General features: G+C 43.6%; 1 pseudogene; it reads right to left on the reverse strand.

Moving 5' to 3' along the window:
* Positions 1-334: 334 nt before the first annotated feature.
* Positions 335-6,324, reverse strand: LOC110493249 (annotated as a pseudogene).
* Between the last annotated feature and the right edge of the window lie 11,976 nt (positions 6,325-18,300).

Genomic DNA, 18,300 nt, shown 5'->3' on the forward strand with positions numbered 1-18,300 from the left:
TTATGATATAATTGATTGTTTGATTGTACAGAGGAACAAACATCAGTTAGGGCTGACTAGGGTCCGGAGAACATGCCAGGGCAAGTACAATTGGACTGAGTGTGGGTCACCACCTTTACCCCTGAATAAAACATGACTTTGCCAGTATATTTATAGCACCTCTAATTACTACAGGAGCATGGTACAGCCTATTGACTCCTATGAATAATTGACACAATGAAAATCACATGGATTTATGAAAAGATGGCGTGGAGAGGGTAATGAAACGTTGGGTTCTAGTATTTTTGTTGTTGTGTTTTATTAGGATCCCAATTAGCTGTTGCTGACACAGCAGCTACTCTTCCTGGGTTCAACAGTCCACACAAAACATAGAACATGACATAATACAGAACATCAATAGACAGCTCAAGGTCTGAACTAAAAATAAGAACAACAGAACCAAATAAGATCCAACTTGACACCACACGGAGAGAAAGAGACCCATTACTCTAGGCCTACATCCAAACATGTTACATCTCCATTTTTATGTTACATTTACATTCAGTAGTATCAATCAGTAACACCATTACATACATCAGTACATATTCTTATGCCTACGAGTTCCAAATTATGGATTGTGGCCTGTGTGGATGAAAACATTGGTTTGTTTTAAAACCAAAGCCTTTTTGATGCAAGCACACAACAGTTTGTGAGGAGCCAGTGGACAGTAACACTGTAACTTCGCAACCTCTGTGCATTGGCGCACATCTGCTAAGTACCTAGGCCCTGGCTGGCAGTGAGGTGACACTCTAATGACCACAATAAAATGCATTTCATTCACACCTTCACCATGACCAATCCATTTTTCACACATGGCCTTTGTAGCTCCCCACCACCCCTCATTCATATCCAACTGATAAATCCTCAATCCCAGGCTCCTTTACCACTCAAAGCACTCACCTGATGAATCAAACCACTAATTTGATCCTCAACTGACCTCCAAACCTTTCTTTGTCTCTGTCTGGATCACCACAGGCAAAAAGGCAGGACACTCCACCTAGTGGCCACTTGGATTAAAGCACAGACATAAAAGAGCATCATGGTCATGTTGGTTCCACTTTTTATTTGATTATTTATGTATTTTTATTGAACTTTTATTTAACTAGGCAAGTCAGTTAAGAACAAATTCTTATTTACAATGACGGTCTACAAAAAGGCAAAAGGCCTCCTGCGTGGACAAGGGCCTGGGATTTTAAAATATTAAATTAAAAATACAATATAAATATCGGACAAAACACACATCACAACAAGAGAGACACAACACTACATAAAGAGAAACCTAAGACAACAAAATAACAGCAAAACAGGACAGCACAGCATGGTAGCAACACAACATGACAACAACATGGTAGCAACACAAAAACATGGTACATTATTGGGCAAAGTCATCAGCACAAAGGTCAAACTGATAAAACTGAGATAAAACTGTCAGTTTGAGTGTTTGTTGCAGCTCGTTCCAGTCGCTAGCTGCAGCAAACTGAAAAGAGGAGCGACCTAGGGATGTGTGTGCTTTGCGGACCTTTAACAGAATGTGACTGGCAGAACGGGTGTTGTATGTGGAGAATGAGGGCTGCAGTAAATATCTCAGATAGGGGGGAGTGAGGCCTAAGAGGGATTTATAAATAAGCATCAACCAGTGGGTCTTGCGACGAGTATACAGAGTATACAGAGAGCTGGTCACGGGTGTACCTCAGCCACGCTCAAGGTACTAAACGATATCATAACCGCTATTGATAAAAGACAGTACTGTGCAACCGTCTTCATCGACCTGGCCAAGGTTTTCGACATTGTCAATCACCGTATTCTTACTGGCAGACTCAACAGCCTTGGTTTCTCAAATGACTGCCTCGCTTGGTTCACCAACTAATTCTCAGATAGATTTCAGTGTTTCAAATTGGAGGGCGTGTTGTCTGGACTTCTGGCAGTCTCTATGGGGGTGCCAGAGGGTTAAATTCTTGGGCCGACTATTTTTTCTCTATGTATCAACGATGTCGCTCTTGCTGCTGGTGATTTCCTGATCAACCTCTATGCAGACGACACCATTCTGTATACATCTGGCCCTTCTTTGGACACTGTGTTAACAAACCTCCAAACGATTTTCAGTGCCATACAACACTCCTTCCGTGGCCTCCAACTGCTCTTAAACGCTAGTAAAACTAAATGCATGCTTTTCAACCGATCGCTGCCCGCACCCACCCGCTGACTAGCATCACTACTCTGGACGGTTCTGACTTAGAATATGTGGACAACTACAAATAACTAGATGTCTGGTTAGACTGTAAACTCTCATTCCAGACTCAATTTCGTGCTCTGCTATTTCACCGGATGTTGTCGAGGTGGGGCACTAGCGCCCCACCTAGCTCAAAGAGGTTTTTAAACGTCTCCAATCCAAAATTAAATCTAGAATCTGCTTCCTATTTCACAACAAAATCTCCATCACTAGATCAAAGATACCCTCGTAAAACTGACCATCCTACCGATCCTCGACGATATCATTTACAAAATAGCCTCCAACAATCTACTCAGCAATCTGGATTCAGTCTATCACAGTGCCATCCATTTTGTCACCAAAGCCCCATATCCCACCCACCACTGCGACCTGTATGGTCTCATCGGCTGGCCCTCGCTACATATTCGTCACCAGACCCACTGGTTCCAGGTCATCTATAAGTTATTGCTTGGTAAAGCTCTGCCTTATCTCAGCTCACTGGTCACCATAACAACATCCACCCGTAGCACGCGTTCCAGCAGGTATATCTCACTGGTCATCCCCAAAGCCAACACCACTTTTGGCTGCCTTTCCTTCCAGTTCTCTGCTGCCAATGACTGGAAAGAATTGCAAAAATCGCTGAAGTTGGAGACTTATATCTCCCTCACTAACTTTAAGCATCAGCTATCTGAGCAACTTAATGATCGCTGTAGCTGTACACAGCCCATGTGTAAATAGCCCATCCAATCTACCTACCTCATCCCCATATAGTTTTTTTTTTAAATGTAATTTTTTTTCTCTTTTGCACACCAGTATTTCTACTTGCACATCATCATCTGCACATCTATCACTCCAGTGTTAATTTGCTAAATTGTAATTACTTCGCTACTATGGCCTATTTATTGCCTTACCTCCTCATGCCATTTGCACACACTGTATATAGACTTTTTGTTCTATTGTGTTATTGACTGTATGTTTGTTTATTCCATGTGTAACTCTGTGTTGTTGTTTGTGTCACACTGCATTGCTTTATCTTAGTCAGATCGCAGTTGTAAATGAGAACTTGTTCTCAACTGGCCTACCTGGTTAAATAAAGGTGAAATTAAGGTGAAATAAAAAAAATAGTCACACAGCTGTCATCAATACTGGGCGAGTAGTCTCCTCTGATTGGTCCATGCTCAGTATGCAACACCACGCCAAGGCATAGGTCCAGGTGTTTAGAAAGGCACTGAAAATCCTTATTTTTCCTAAAAATTCAGTTATCAAATCGAGTCTTCTCCATTCCAGGAAATCACTGACCCTTCATGGGCTACGGGAGCCTATATGCACAGCATAGGTTAAACCAAAACTGACAGCCTGACTTCAAGTCAGTACACCTGCAACCTCAAACTTAGCACTACGCAGCAGCACTGAAAAAATCTATCACTACTTTTAACAGAGCAAAACTAGTGACAGCCTGCCTCCCTGCATTCGAACAACCATGGGATAGTGATGAAGGTCCCAGCGAGTGTCACAACAGCACTGAGGAAGGGGGGCAGCCCCATCAGGCGACATTGTCTCTGAGGTTACAGACAACAACTGTCCCTTTCTCACCATATCTTGTTCCTCAGCAGCATTCGGCAGGAAAATGTATTTTGTATTTTTCTGGGGATTGTAGTATTCATGCTCCTGGGTGTTCAGAGATGACATGAGTTAGCAACTGACTGCATTAGAGTGCTAACACAAACGGGTATAAGACAATACAATAGACATGAAGTAGATTTATTAATTTAGTGAAATCATTAATCTCACCTTTGACCAATCGAAGCTGGAGGCGTAGGCGAATATGTTGCCGTTGTTGTGGAAGCAGCATGTGGTGATTGGAATGTCCAGCTGCTCTGAGGTCTTTAACTTGGTGCGGGCATCTTTGTACCAGAAGATTAAGCGTCTGTCAGGTCCCACAGTGGACATTGTACCGTGGACAGGGTGGAAGGAGATAGCATTCACCTGAGAGAGTGAGGTAGAGGGGGATAAATGGAGGGAGAGCAAGAGAGAGGGGGGGAGTTAAGAGAGAGAAAGATATAGAAAATATGGTAGGGAGAGAGATCAATGCTACGTTGTTTAGTTTGAGACTAATTGACAACTACTCATGTAAAGAAAGGCACCATTGCATTACTGAATAAAGACAAGGCAACATACAGTGTATGCAGCAGGTCTCACCAACCCTGTTCCTGGAGAGCTACCGTCCTGTAGGTTTTCGGTCCAACCGTAATCTAGCACACCTGATTCTAATAATTACCTGGTTGATAAACTGAATCAGGTCAGTTACAAATGGGGTTGGAGTGAAAACCTACAGGAGGGTAGCTCTCCAGTAACAGGGTCGTAGGTTAGCAGTGTTGGTGCCATTGGACTTGTGACACTTAAAGATAAAGTTGTCCTTGGATTTGCAACAAAAAACCCATAGACAGGTACATCACAATTCAATAATCTTACTGGGACACAGGTTTGGGGGGTTAATGTAGTGGATAGCCATGCGACCCCCAGTGCAAAGCCTGTGTAAAGCCCGCTTGGCCTTAAATATTTCCACACAGCAATGTTGTAGAGAATGTTCAACAAGGGCATTCAGAGGTCATTCATGAAGAACCGATGCTGCAAATGCTCAGGATGATGTTAAGATGAACAGTATACAGAGAGAGAGAGAAACAATACGTGATTAAGAGAAAAGGAAAGGGAAGGCCTCTCTCTGCTATGGCCAGCACTGCTATGGGGTACACCACACATGCACACTAGCTTCTCTCTGGCATCTGCAGAGACATTATGGGATTGGGGGAGCATGTGTCCTAGAACTGAGGGGGGGACAAGAGATGAGTGAAGAAGATCATCACATCTAACATCCTCCTTTTGTAATTAGAACCAATGACTTCGAAAGTGCACTTTATAACATTCTGAGAGATGACGAATCTCAAATGTTTAGAATGACAATCTTCAGTGTTTTGTCCCAGCTGCCCGTCATAATACAGCTGTAGTCAGTAGTTTTTATCCAGTGCCATCGTGCTAGGGGGTAAACGTGGGTTTTCATCAAGATCATTTTATCATCATCCTTATGTTATTAGTCTGTTAGGGCAACATGGTTGAAAAGAGAGAGGAGGTTGTTACCTGTTCAACCTGGTTTCTGTTCAGGTCCCACATCTTAGCTGTCTTGTCACAGGAAGCCAACAATACTTTGTTTCTATCCTGTTTAAACAGAAAAGTGTATAATCAGACCCTGTAATCCAGGTATTTATTTTTCCCATTTCCAAGACACCGACATAGCATTGTTTCTCATTGCTCATTCAGCATCTTAAATGTATTGTAGTTATAAGGCAGTGGCTGTGTGAACAATAGTATGTTCATAATTCTCTGTGCTTGCAGTTCTAGTGTGTTATGCCAGGCTTACATCACTCCAGCAAATGTCCAGTACATGACCAGTGTGCATCTGCTGGGCCACGGAACCCAAACCGGCTGCTTGCGGGCGCCATCGTGCACAATCGTGCATACATTTATTTTGTCCCGCTACACCAAATGCGATCACGACATGCAGGTTAAAATATCAAAACAAACTCTGAACCAATTACATTAATTTGGGGACAGGTCGAAAAGCATTAAACATGTATGGCAATTTAGCTAGTTAGCTTGCACTTCCTAGCCTTCGGCAACGCAGACGCTCGTTGGCGTGCGCGGGCAATGTGGGTGCAATGATTGAATAAAATATATTCCTAAATTTATTTTGCAACGCTCGCGCACGCGACACGAGCGGTGTAGTCAGGGTGTTAGGGATGGTCGGCACATTGTCCTGCACCTCCCAGCACTGGACCTTTGGTTAGTGCACACAGAGAGCAATTAAGACAGCGGTCACCAACCATGGTCCTGGAGAGCTGTGCATACTGTTGTTCCAAACCAGGACTACTTCCAACCTGATTCAACTTATAGTGACAATCACTCACGTCATTGGCCCAGGATCCTTGAATGTGGAAGTTTCCTGGCATGGTGGGCGGAATGAAAGCCATACAGCTGATGCTGTCATCAGGTGGCAAGGAGACCTCAACGTTCTGTAGCATAGATAATGCAGCTAGAATTTTAAATAATTGAAAAGATGACGTCAACAGAGAGAGCTGCCTCGCTTCTAGTTCTTATGAAACTTTGCAGTATTTTGTTTTTTTTAATGTATTATTTCTTACATTGTTAGCTCAGAAAATGTTATGTGTTATTACATACAGCCGGGAAGAACTATTGGATATCAGAGAGGCGGTAACTCACCAGCACTACCAGCATTACGACCAGGAATACGACTTCCCCAAAGCAGATCCTTTGTCCGTACCACCCAGGGCAATTAAACTGATTCCAGTGGCCGACGCAAAACAACGCCGGCGAAGGAGAGGCTCTCAGAGCGGTCTTTTAGTCCGACTTAGGAGGCACGAACCCCACCCGCCGCCTCCGAGTATATTACTCTCTAGAGTAATTACAGACTAGAGCAAAGGATCCTAATTTCAAACTCTCCAAAAAAGTGTTTTAAATTCTAAAAACGGGCAATATTTATAGTAACTGAAAAAGGATCTTATGTAGTTTGTTGCAATAACCCTCTGACTTTAAAGGATATTTATATTAAAACTGTGATTCCTAAAAAAATTGTCCGGAGATTTGGCCAGCTATACCATAAGGACCTCTTCTTCATGGTCTGTAAAGTCCTTTACTTTTGATAGATTTATACAAACAATATATCACCATGGTCACAACCATAAACTGTAAACTCCATCTCCCTGATAGATTAAGACATAATATGAATTGTCAAATATGTTTATTTTAATTAGGTTTTAAAGTCTGAATGCAACTGAGGAAAAACAAAATTGCTACTGTGTATACCACTTGAATGAGGATGAAAAATGTGGCAACACCATAAAACAAACTTCGTCAGATTTTTGTCTAACGTCAACTCCGTCCGATTAGATTGAATGGTTATGTTTTTCTTGGGGATTTTCAAATGAATAATTCTCTATATTTTACAAATGTTTGTATTGAACCAGTATTTTTAGAGGCTAAAATATGTCTGTTTTTGAGTAGGCCTATCTGTTGTCATCTCTGTCACTGATGCTAACCCCCATAAAATATTTTTTTTGTGTTAATATTCAGAAAATATATTTTAATCAATCTTCTGCAACATATGGTTAAATTATTGAAGTAATTGCTGTGCAGGATGTTTATTTTATAAATGTTGTTTTATGTTCTGAATCTAGAAAAACATGCCAAAATGCTAACGAGTTAGTTGCATTTTCTGAAGAAAAAATGTATGTACTTCAAAATATTTGTGAAACAATAGTTGAGATTGTCTTGTCTTTTAAGAATCCCTGAGGGGTGGAATCTCAGAATAAATGTGTAAATTGATAAAAACAAATGTTGTGCTAGTTGTGCAAGACATTTTATAGATAAAAGGGTAAGTAGCATATTGTATTTAACTGTGTGCATGCTTTTCTCTTTAGAGAAAACAGCTGATTCAAAGGGGGTGTGGTGGATTTTAAAACACTTCCGTGTGAGGTTACCCTTGTGCATCCTCTGTCAAAGTAGGTAATCGAGGAGGGGAGTATACTTCTTTCTTCGCCTACTAACGAATTGACATTCTCCTCAATCCCTCAACCACTTAGCGGTTTCTGAGTCACGGAGGAGGACGGAGGAGTTGAGATGACAGACTTCTGTCCATTTGGTAATCTTCCATGGTCTATTTGATAATGCTAACAAGTAACGTTACTGAATAAAAAGCGCTAGCACCAGCTACGGTGAACACCTTTCTTACGTAGCTACAATAGGAAGATTTTATCTGACACCCTATAATTAACTAATTTACATGACCCCATATAGATATATTTCGCAACAATAGATGTATGGCTAATAGCCATGCTATGGAAATGTGTCACCTGTGTGGTCATGGTTAGAAGGGATGCAGCTAAGTCAAAGTGACATCAAAAGTTGCCTGTCCGAGGCATGTCCGGGAGAATTTTTGTATTTTAGCTTTTCTGAACCTTAATTAACCTAACGATGCTAACCTGCTACGAAAAGACACTTCTGACATTAGCTGCATCCCATGTAGTCAAAACCCACCTGTGCCAGTACTCAACTTCAACTGTCGCAGACAGATGATGTAAGGTTTTGCATGTTGTATTGTTCATAGAAATTAAAATAATTTTGTTTTGCAATGCCCCCATACTATCAAATTATCAATATTACAGTGCCTTGCGAAAGTATTCGGCCCCCTTGAAATGTGTGACCTTTTGCCACATTTCAGGCTTCAAACATAAAGATATAAAACTGTATTTTTTTGTGAAGAATCAACAACAAGTGGGACACAATCATGAAGTGGAACGACATTTATTGGATTTTTCAAACTTTTTTAACAAATTAAAAACTGAAAAATTGGGCGTGCAAAATTATTCAGCCCCCTTAAGTTAATACTTTGTAGTGCCACCTTTTGCTGCGATTACAGCTGTAAGTCGCTTGGGGTATGTCTCTATCAGTTTTGCACATCGAGAGACTGAATTTTTTTCCATTCCTCCTTGCAAAACAGCTCGAGCTCAGTGAGGTTGGATGGAGAGCATTTGTGAACAGCAGTTTTCAGTTCTTTCCACAGATTCCATTCTAACACCTGGATATGTTTATTTTTGAACCATTCCATTGTAGATTTTGCTTTATGTTTTGGATCATTGTCTTGTTGGAAGACAAATCTCCGTCCCAGTCTCAGGTCTTTTGCAGACTCCATCAGGTTTTCTTCCAGAATGGTCCTGTATTTGGCTCCATCCATCTTCCCATCAATTTTAACCATCTTCCCTGTCCCTGCTGAAGAAAAGCAGGCCCAAACCATGATGCTGCCACCACCATGTTTGACAGTGGGGATGGTGTGTTGCTTTTACCCCAAACATAACGTTTTGCATTGTTGCCAAAAAGTTCAATTTTGGTTTCATCTGACCAGAGCACCTTCTTCCACATGTTTGGTGTGTCTCCCAGGTGGCTTGTGGCAAACATTAAACAACACTTTTTATGGATATCTTTAAGAAATGGCTTTCTTCTTGCCACTCTTCCATAAAGGCCAGATTTGTGCAATATACGACTGATTGTTGTCCTATGGACAGAGTCTCCCACCTCAGCTGTAGATCTCTGCAGTTCATCCAGAGTGATCATGGGCCTCTTGGCTGCATCTCTGATCAGTCTTCTCCTTGTATGAGCTGAAAGTTTAGAGGAACGGCCAGGTCTTGGTAGATTTGCAGTGGTCTGATACTCCTTCCATTTCAATATTATCGCTTGCACAGTGCTCCTTGGGATGTTTAAAGCTTGGGAAATCTTTTTGTATCCAAATCCGGCTTTAAACTTCTTCACAACAGTATCTCGGACCTGCCTGGTGTGTTCCTTGTTCTTCATGATGCTCTCTGCGCTTTTAACGGACCTCTGAGACTATCACAGTGCAGGTGCATTTATACGGAGACTTGATTACACACAGGTGGATTGTATTTATCATCATTAGTCATTTAGGTCAACATTGGATCATTCAGAGATCCTCACTAAACTTCTGGAGAGAGTTTGCTGCACTGAAAGTAAAGGGGCTGAATAATTTTGCACGCCCAATTTTTCAGTTTTTGATTTGTTAAAAAAGTTTGAAATATCCAATAAATGTCGTTCCACTTCATGATTGTGTCCCACTTGTTGTTGATTCTTCACAAAAAAAGACAGTTTTATATCTTTATGTGTCACGCCCTGGTCAAAGTATTTTGTGTTTATCTTCATGTATTGGGTCAGGCCAGGGTGTGGCATGGGGTTTTTGTATTGTGGTGTGTTTTGTCTTGGGGTTTTGGTGTGTATGTATTGGGATTGTAGCTAGTGGGGTGATCTAGCAAAGTCTATGGCTGTCTGGAGTGGTTCTCAATCAGAGGCAGGTGTTTATTGTTGTCTCTGATTGGGAACCATATTTAGGCAGCCATATTCTTTGAGTTTGTCGTGGGTGATTGTCCTTAGTGTCCTGATGTCCTTGTTCTGTGTTAGGTTACACAAGTATAGGCTGTTTCGGTTTTCGTTACGTTTATTGTTTTGGTAGTGTTTGTGTTTAGTGTGTTTCTTCATTAAACATGGATCGCAATAGACATGCTGCATTTTGGTCCGACTCTCCTTCACAACTTGAAAACCGTGACAGAATCACCCACCACAAAAGGACCAAGCAGCGTGTCAACAGGCAGGAGCAGCCCAAAGAGGAGATGCGCAATAAGGATTTCTGGACATGGGAGGAAATCCTCGACGGGAGAGGACCCTGGGCTAAACCAGGGGAGTGTAGCCGCCCAAAGGTGCAGCAGGAGAAGAGGCAACAGGAGCAGCCCAAAGAGGAGTACAGTATGGACTATACTTCTTGGGAGGAGATGGAGTTTGCGAAGCAAGGCGGCGCGGAAGGAGGCCCGAGAGTCAGCCCCAAAAATGTATTGGGGGGGGGGGGGCTCAGGGAGAGTGTGGCAGAGTCAGGGTTCAGACCTGAGCCAACTCCCCCTGTTTATCGTGAGGAGCCAAGGAGGAGACCAGAACCAGAGCCGGTGTTGGAGGTGAGCGAGGCAGAGACTGTGAAGGAGTTAATGGGGAAATTGGGGGAGAGAGAAATGAGGGAGTTGCTGTGTTGGTGCTTTTTGCATGGAATTCGCCCGACAGAACGTGTCGGGGATTTGATGGCACCTGGGTTAGCGCTCCATACTCGTCCTGAGGTGCGTGTTAGTCGGCTGGTGAAGTTGGTTCCAGCCTCACGCACCAGGCCTCCTGTGCACATCCCTAGCCTTGCACGTCCTGTGCCAGCACTGCTCTCAAGATCTCCAGTACGCCTTCACGGTCTAGCCCATCCTGTGCCACCTCCACACCCCAGCCCTCCGGTAGCAGCTCCCCGCACCAGGCTTCCTGTGCGTGTCCTCGGTTCAGTACCACCAGTACCAGCACCACGCATCAGGCCTACAGTGCGCCTCGCCTCTCCAGCGCTGCCGGAGCCTCTCTCCTCTCCTGCGCTGTCGGAGTCTCCCGCCTGTTCAGCGCAGCCAGAGCCTTTCTCCTCTCCTGCGCTGCCGGAGTCTCCCGCCTGTTCAGTGCAGCCAGAGCTGTCAGTCTGCATGGAGCAGCCAGAGCTGTCAGTCTGCATGGAGCAGCCAGAGCTGTCAGCCTGCATGGAGCAGCCAGAGCTGTCAGCCTGCATGGAGCAGCCAGAGCTGTCAGCCTGCATGGAGCAGCCAGAGCTGTCAGCCTGCATGGAGCAGCCAGAGCTGTCAGCCTGCATGGAGCAGCCAGAGCTGTCAGCCTGCATGGAGCAGCCAGAGCTGTCAGCCTGCATGGAGCAGCCAGAGCTGTCAGCCTGCATGGAGCAGCCAGAGCTGTCAGTCTGCATGAAGCAGCCCGAGCTGCCAGTCTGCAAGGAGCTGCCAGTCTGCAAGGAGCTGCCAGTCTGCAAGGAGCTGCCAGTCTGCAAGGAGCTGCCAGTCTGCAAGGAGCTGCCAGTCTGCAAGGAGCCGCCAGAGCTGCCAGTCTGCACGGAGCCGCCAGAGCTGCCAGTCTGTAAGAAGCCGCCAGAGCTGTCAGCCTACATGGAGCAGCCAGAGCCGCTAGTCAGCGTGGAGCAGCCAGAGCCGCCAGTCAGCATGGAGCAGCCAGATCTTTCAGTCTGCCAGGATCCGCCAGTCAGCCAGACTCTTCCAGATCTGCCAGTCAGCCAGACTCTTCCAGATCCGCCAGTCAGCCAGACTCTTCCAGATCCGCCAGTCAGCCAGACTCTTCCAGATCCGCCAGTCAGCCAGACTCTTCCAGATCCGCCAGTCAACCAGACTCTTCCAGATCTGCCAGTCAACCAGACTCTTCCAGATCTGCCAGTCAACCAGACTCTTCCAGATCTGCCAGTCAACCAGACTCTTCCAGATCTGCCAGTCAGCCAGACTCTTCCAGATCTGCCAGTCAACCAGACTCTTCCAGATCTGCCAGTCAACCAGACTCTTCCAGATCTGCCAGTCAACCAGACTCTTCCAGATCTGCCAGTCAACCAGACTCTTCCAGATCTGCCAGTCAACCAGACTCTTCCAGATCTGCCAGTCAACCAGACTCTTCCAGATCCGCCAGTCAGCCGGGATCTGCCAGAACTGCCAGTCGGCCAGGATCTGCCATTCATCCAGGATCTGCCAGTCAGCCAGGATCTGCTGAAACCACCAGCCAGCCAGGATCTGGTAGATCTATCTACCTGCCTGAGCTTCCTCTCACTCCCGAGCTTCCTCTCACTCCCGAGCTTCCTCTCACTCCCGAGCTTCCCCTCAGTCCCGAGCTGCTCCTCAGTCCAGTGGGGTTCTGGGTGAGGACTACTAGGCCATGGTCGGCGGCGAGGGTGGACTATCCAGGGACGCGAGGAGAGGGGACTAAGACATTGACTGAGTGGGGTCCACGTCCCGCGCCGGAGCCGCCACCATGGACAGACGCCCACCCGGACCCTCCCTATTGTTTTGAGGTGCGTTCGGGAGTTAGGGGGGGGTTCTGTCACGCCCTGGTCAAAGTATTTTGTGTTCATGTATTGGGTCAGGCCAGGGTGTGGCATGGGGTTTTTGTATTGTGGTGTGTTTTGTCTTGGGGTTTTGGTGTGTATGTATTGGGATTGTAGCTAGTGGGGTGATCTAGCAAAGTCTATGGCTGTCTGGAGTGGTTCTCAATCAGAGGCAGGTGTTTATTGTTGTCTCTGATTGGGAACCATATTTAGGCAGCCATATTCTTTGAGTTTGTCGTGGGTGATTGTCCTTAGTGTCCTGATGTCCTTGTTCTGTGTTAGGTTACACAAGTATAGGCTGTTTCGGTTTTCGTTACGTTTATTGTTTTGGTAGTGTTTGTGTTTAGTGTGTTTCTTCATTAAACATGGATCGCAATAGACACGCTGCATTTTGGTCCGACTCTCCTTCACATACTGAAAACCGTGACATTATGTTTGAAGCCTGAAATGTGGCAAAAGGTCGCAAAGTTCAAAGGGGCCGAATACTTTCGCAAGGCACTATTTATTGTAATTTAAAATGGAAACTGCATGCAATGATACAAACTTCTGATTGGAAATCAGACTGACAATGTAGGCTACTTGGTTTTTAAATGTTTTCAGAATTTTTCCAAATTACCTGACACTACTAACATGGTGTTGGGTTGAGGATTACATTCTATTAATTTCAATTTAACATGACTATAATTTCAGTAATATTACTGAATTGGGTGGGTTTTGGGAAGCCTGCACACCCACAATATACTTTTACAGAAGTAACATAGAATAACAACTTTTCTCAGCATGTGATCACAGAATAAAAAACTCTCAAGGTGCACATCTAAAGAGAAACCTAGGCGATAAACTTGCTCTAGCTTGCCCATTTCACATGTGAATCAAGATCAAAGGGGAAGTAATGTGCTTCAATTAATATTATAATGCAACATGTTTCCCCGCAGCTTTTTTGCCACGTTTACATGCTATCAGAGTTATCACAAGCTCCTAGTTCCCAGTGGGAAATTTCACTTGAACGACCCTCCAAGTCGGAATTAGTAGTGGGAAACTCTGAGAAAATGTTGTTACCTGAGGTGCCAAGTTGTGACGTTTCACCACTGATCTTTTACCTTTTCAACAAAAAGATGACAACTCAGTTTTTTGACAATTACAACGTTATCAATATGGAGAATGTAGCTATTTTGACATGTCAATGTTAAGCAAGCTAACTAACTTTATTATTAGCCATTTTAGCTAGATTATCAAGCTAACTACAATCTTACTGGTTGAAGAATTGACCCGACTTCAAAGGCAAATGAACACATTCTTGTCGGACTTAGGACTTACGACTTCCCACTTCCGAGTTTCCCATTTCCCACGAGCACATGAAGCCACCCTTTGTCTTGAGGCATCACCCTCCTCAGCATACATGGCATTGATCAAGCAATGGTGTCACAACAAATTACCTGCTTTGTTAGATGGCTTCATATTCTGATAGATGGACAGAAGCAACCAATAGAAAGACCCCCACCTTTCTAGATCCAGAACACCATATAAACCAGCATTCAAGCCTTGTAATCTTCACATTCATTGCAGAGACAGACAGACACAGACCCGGAGGATGTCAACTTTTAAGTATCATATTGCAGCAAGGTACAATGGCATTAGCATAACATTCCAATTGTAAGTACCAAGTTTAATTTAATTTATTTGTCTTATTTTATCCTGTTGACACTTCCGTGAGTAATTCCTCTGTTGTTGAGGTTAGGTTGACATTCCAAATTGTTCCATTGAAACCGATCTGCAGACTTTGGCGCAGTGGATCTCCAACATGGGAAAAGATGCCTCTTGGTCTCTGGGTAGACATTCGATATTGGGCTCTAAAAATTTTACAGAGAACTGCTTTTATGTAGTTGACTCAGGATGTAGTTTATGACCCGGTGCCATCCCAACATGCACAGGGAAGCCTAGATTGGATATACACTATCGGTCAAAAGTTTTAAAACCCTTGAAGGAATAGGTGTTCTTTATTTATACTATTTTCTACATTGTAAAATAATAGTGAAGACACTACTAAAGGACAACAATAATAAGAATAGACTTGCTTGGGCCAAGAAGCACGAGCAATGGACATTAGACTGGTGTAAATTTGTCCTTTGGTCTGGAGTCTAAATTTGAGATTTTTGGTTCCAACTACAGTGTCTTTGTGAGATGCGGTGTGGGTGAACGGATGTTCTCTTCATGCATATTTCCAACTGTAAAGCATGGAGATGGTGTGGGGGTGCTTTGCTGGTGACACTGTCTGTGCTTTATTCAATTCAAGGCACATTTAACCAGCATGGCTATCACAGCATTATGCAGCGATACGCCATCCCATCTGATTTGCCTTTAGTGGGACTAACATTTATTTTTCAAAAGGACAATGACCCAACACACCTCCAGGCTGTATAAGGGCTATTCTACCAAGAAGGAGAGTGATGGAGTGCTGCATCAGATGATCTGGCCTCCACAATCCCCCGGCCTCAACCAAATTGAGATGGTTTGGGATGAGTCTGACCGCAGAGTGAAGGAAACGCAGCCAACAAGTGCTCAGCATAGGTGGGAACTCCTTCAATACTGTTGGAAAAGCATTCCAAGTGAAGCTGGTTGAGAGAATGCCAAGCGTGTGCAAAGCTGTCATCAAGGCAAAGAATGGGTATTTGAAGAATCTCAAATATTAAATATATTTTGATTTGTTTAACACTTTTTTGGTTACTACATGATTCCATATTTGTTATTTTATAGTTGTAATGTCTTCACTATTATTCTACAATGTAGAAAATAAAGAAAAACTTTGACTGGTAGTGTATTTTTGCTGATTTGTGTGCTAATACTCAATGGTGTGACCCATAAGTCTATGGTGTGACCATGCATTGAGGAACACACTATTGCCTGATTCATACTATTAGGTCAAACTGAGACAAGCTAGGCTGAGTTGTACTGGGCTGGTCTGGTATTAATCAAATCAAATCTTATTTGTCCCATGCGCCGAATACAATACGGTAGACCTTACCGTGAAATGCTCACTTACAGGCCCTTAACCAACCATGCAGTTTTAAGAAAGATAAGAGTTAAGACAATATTTACTAAATTAACTAAAGTAAAAAGATAGTAATAACAATAATGAGGCTATATACAGGAGGTACCGGTAGTGAGTCAATGTGCAGGGGTACAGGTTAGTCTAGGTAATTGAGGTAATATGTAAATGTAGGTAGGGGGTAAAGGGACTATGCACAGGTAATAAACAGCCAATAGCAGCAGCGTAAAAAAAATGGGGGCCAATGCAAATAGGCTGGGTAGTCATTTGATTAACTGTTCAGCTGTCACATGCTCTGAATAAAACAGGTGCAGACTTTACAGTGAAATGCTTACTTACAAGCCCTAAAACAACAATGTAGTTTTAAGAAAATACCTAAAAAAAGAGACAAGAGATAAGAAAAACAAGTTTTTATTTTTTAAAATTTTATTTCACCTTTATTTAACCAGGTAGGCTAGTTGAGAACAAGTTCTCATTTGCAACTGCGACCTGGCCAAGATAAAGCATAGCAGTGTGACACAGACAACACAGAGTTACACATGGAGTCAACAATAAACAAGCCAATAACACAATAAAGAAGTCAATGACATAGTAGAAAAAATAAAGTCTATAAAGTCTATATACAGTGTGTGCAAAAGGCATGAGGAGGTAGGCAATAAATAGGCCATAGGAGCGAATAATTACAATTTAGCAGATTAACACTGAAGTGATAAATGAGCAGATGATGATGTGCAAGTAGAGATACTGGTGTGCAAAAGAGCAGAAAAGTAAATAAAATATAAACAGTATGGGGATGAGGTAGGTAGATTGGGTGGGCTATTTACAGATGGACTGTGTACAGCTGCAGCGATCGGTTAGCTGCTCAGATAGTTGATGTTTAAAGTTGGTGAGGGAAATACAATTCTCCAACTTCAGCAATTTTAGCAATTCATTCCGGTCACTGGCAGCAGAGAACTGGAAGGAAAGGCGACCAAATGAGGTGTTGGCTTTGGGGATGATCAGTGAGATGTACCTGCTGGAACGTGTGCTACGGGTGGGTGTTGTTATTGTGACCAGTGAACTGAGATAAGGCGGAGCTTTACCTAGCATAGACTTATAGATGACCTGGAGCCAGTGGGTGTGGCGACGAATATGTAGCGAGGGCCAGCCGACTAGAGCATACAGGTCGCAGTGGTGGGTGGTATAAGGTGATTTGGTAACAAAACGGATGTCACTGTGATAGACTGCATCCAGTTTGCTGTGAGTAGAGTGTTGGAAGCTATTTTGTAGATGATGACAAGTAATTAAAGAGCAGCAGTAAATAACAATAGCAGGGCTTAACAGGGGGTACCGGTACAGAGGTCTTGGATGGCAAGAAGCTTGGCCCGAGTGGTGTACTGCATCCGACAGCAAGTCAGGGGTGATGCAACCAGTCTCGATGGTGCAGCTGTACAACTTTATGAGGATCTGAGGACCCATGCCAAATATTTTCAGTGTCCTGTGTGGGAATAGAAGTTGTTGTGCCCTCTTCACAACGGTCTTGATGTGTTTGGATGAGGTGGTCACCAGGGAACTTGAAGCTCTCAACCTGCTCCACTACAGCCCCGTCGATGTGAATATTTTCCTGTAGTCCACGATCATCTCCTTTTGTCTTGATCACATTAAGGGAGAGGTTGTTGTCCTGGCACCACACTGCCAGGTCTCTGGCCTCCTCCCTATTGGCTGTCTATTGTTATCGGTGATCAGGCCTACCACCGCTGTATCGTCGCCGAACTTAACGATGGTGTTAGAGCTGCTTGCTGTACAACATTAAAACCTATTCAGTGTGTCTACAATCAGGCTCTCAGAGTGCTTGATAGAAAGCCCAATAGCCATCATCACTGTTACATCCTCAGAAAGCATGAGCTCCTGAGTTTGGAAAATCTTGTGCAATACACTGATGCATGTCTTGTATTCAAGATCCTAAATGGCCTGGCTCTCCCTCCACTCAGTATTTTTGTTAAACAGAAAATCCAAACAAATGGCAGCAGTTCCCTTAAGGCAAAGCACTTTTAGTAAATCCGCTTTCTCTGTGAGAGCTTCCCATGTCTGGAATACACTGCCATCAGACACACACAACTGCACCACATATCACACTTTCACAAAATGCATGAAGACATGGCTGAAGGTCAATCATTTTTGTGAACATAGCCGCTTTCCATGTTGTCTGTTGTCTGTCGCTTTGTTGCTTTTATGAATTTTGTCTTGTTGCTTTTTGTTCTATGTTACTCTGTCTGTATGCTACGTCCATCTTATCCTATGTTGCTCTGTCTGTATGCTATGTCTTGCTTGTCCTATGTTGTTCTGCGTGTGCTCACTGCTCAATGATTGTCTATATTGTAATTTTTTTAAATAACCTGGCCAGGGACTGCGGTTGAAAATTAGCCGGCTGGCTAAAACCGTCACTTTTACTGAAACGTTGATTAATGAGCACTGTCCCTGTAAAAAATA

This window comes from Oncorhynchus mykiss, chromosome 17, assembly GCF_013265735.2.
Source record: "Oncorhynchus mykiss isolate Arlee chromosome 17, USDA_OmykA_1.1, whole genome shotgun sequence".
In the NCBI taxonomy this organism is placed as follows: Eukaryota; Metazoa; Chordata; class Actinopteri; order Salmoniformes; family Salmonidae; genus Oncorhynchus; species Oncorhynchus mykiss.